This window comes from Myotis myotis, unplaced genomic scaffold (assembly GCF_014108235.1).
Source record: "Myotis myotis isolate mMyoMyo1 unplaced genomic scaffold, mMyoMyo1.p scaffold_m19_p_16, whole genome shotgun sequence".
NCBI classification, from domain to species: domain Eukaryota; kingdom Metazoa; phylum Chordata; class Mammalia; order Chiroptera; family Vespertilionidae; genus Myotis; species Myotis myotis.
Window position 1 is genome coordinate 17,420,498 of NW_023416320.1, and position 1,822 is coordinate 17,422,319.

The window sequence follows — 1,822 nt, forward strand, 5'->3', positions numbered from 1 at the left end:
CTACTTAGAGACATATTCTTTGCTCTTTTGGACGTCAGGTTTCATGGTATCACTGGCAGGCTTCCAGCCAGCAGGGCACACTTCCCGATGTTGCCAGTGAACTGAAAAGCCTGAACTAGGCTCAGAGTCTCGTTTACAGAGCGGCCAACAGGGAGGGATGTTTACGGTGATCTGGTGAAGGATAGAGTGATAAAGAGTCCCCTGAATGAGATGCCTTCATCGGCCTTTGAGATCCCACAGTCCTGAGCAGTGGTGAACTTGGGGCCTGACACCAAAGGCATGTTCATGGGTCCCCGTCCTCCTCGTTTCTTGGGTGTGTTGACCCATGCCAGGTAACAGAAGTGAGAATCCACAGAAGCACCAATCACTTGGCAGTTGTGTTTCTTAAATTCTGCTGCTCTATCAATGAAAGAAATGATCTCCACGGGGCACACAAAGGCAGAGAGGGTAGAAGAAGAATACATATTTTCCTCCATAGTCAGATAGGCTGATATCTTTGAACTGACCATCTGGCATAACAGCTGTGGCTCTAAAGTTGGGACCAGGGTGCCCAATTTTAGCATTTCCTGAAGACATCTAGCCATCAGCAGCACTGAGACAGAAATACCAAGACCAGTCAGGAGGATGACTCACATATCAATTACTTTCAATGCAAATGGATTAAATGCTCCAAAAGACATATGGAGAATGGATGGATGACAGAGTAAGACCTTTACATATGCTGTCTATAAGAGACTCACTTCAGATCCAAAGACACAGGCTAAAAGTACATGGATAGAAGAAGATATTTCATGAAAATGGAAACAAAACGCTGGGGTAGCAATACTTAGACAAAATAGACTTTAAAACAAAGGCTATCTAATAAGAGACAAAGAAGGACCCAGCAATTCCTCTTTATCCAAAAAAACCCAAAACACTAAATTGAAAAGACATATATATCCATATATTTTTTGCAGCATTAATAGCCAGGATATGGAAGCAACGTAAGTTGCATCAATAGAAGAATGGATACAGAAGTAGAGCATATATACAATGGAATGGAATGAAATCTTGCCATCTGTAACAACATGGATGGACCTAGAGGGTACTGTGTTGAGTGAAATAAGTCAGAGGAAGATAAATGCTATATGATTTCACTTATATGTGGAACCTACAAAACAAAATAAGCATAATAGAAACAGAGTAATAGATATAGAGAATATTTTGAGGGTTACTGGAAGGGAGGGGGGTTGGAAGGGATGGGTGTAAAAGATGAAGGAATTCAGAAGTATAAATTGATAGTTACAAAATAGTCATGGGGATGTAAATTATAGCACAGGAAACATCTGTAATTGTTGATAATATTGTAATAACTATGTATGGGGTCATATTCAACCAAATCGTTTCCAAATCGCATGGCTACATTTCTGAATACAACCCTCTTTGGATTCCTATTTTAGATCTTGGAGGATGTTGCTGTTTAATTTCACTAAAGCACAGCCCCTATCCTGTTATACCTTCTTCAGAAATATTCTCAGGCTCCATATTGCCTACCAAATGAAAGAGTGGGTGACAGGGAGAATCTAAACTTATAAGCCTTGGTGACTGGATGATTGATAGTATGGTGACACACCTATTTCTTAGTGTTAACATGTAATTTAAAGATCATGAATACAGCATGCTTATTATAAGCACTGGCACACAGTAACTAATTACAACTTTAAAATGGCAGGAAGTCCTCAGACATTATAGAGATCTCATCAATAGGTTTATATTTCCTCCCAGCCCCTCTTCTTAGGCAGCTCCTGCCCATGTCCTCCCCACTTCAATTCTCTGCTTGCAA

At 40.4% G+C, this 1,822-nt stretch overlaps 1 pseudogene; it reads right to left on the reverse strand.

Annotated features, from left to right (window-relative positions):
* LOC118670953 lies at nt 1-576 on the reverse strand (annotated as a pseudogene).
* Nucleotides 577-1,822: the final 1,246 nt, after the last annotated feature.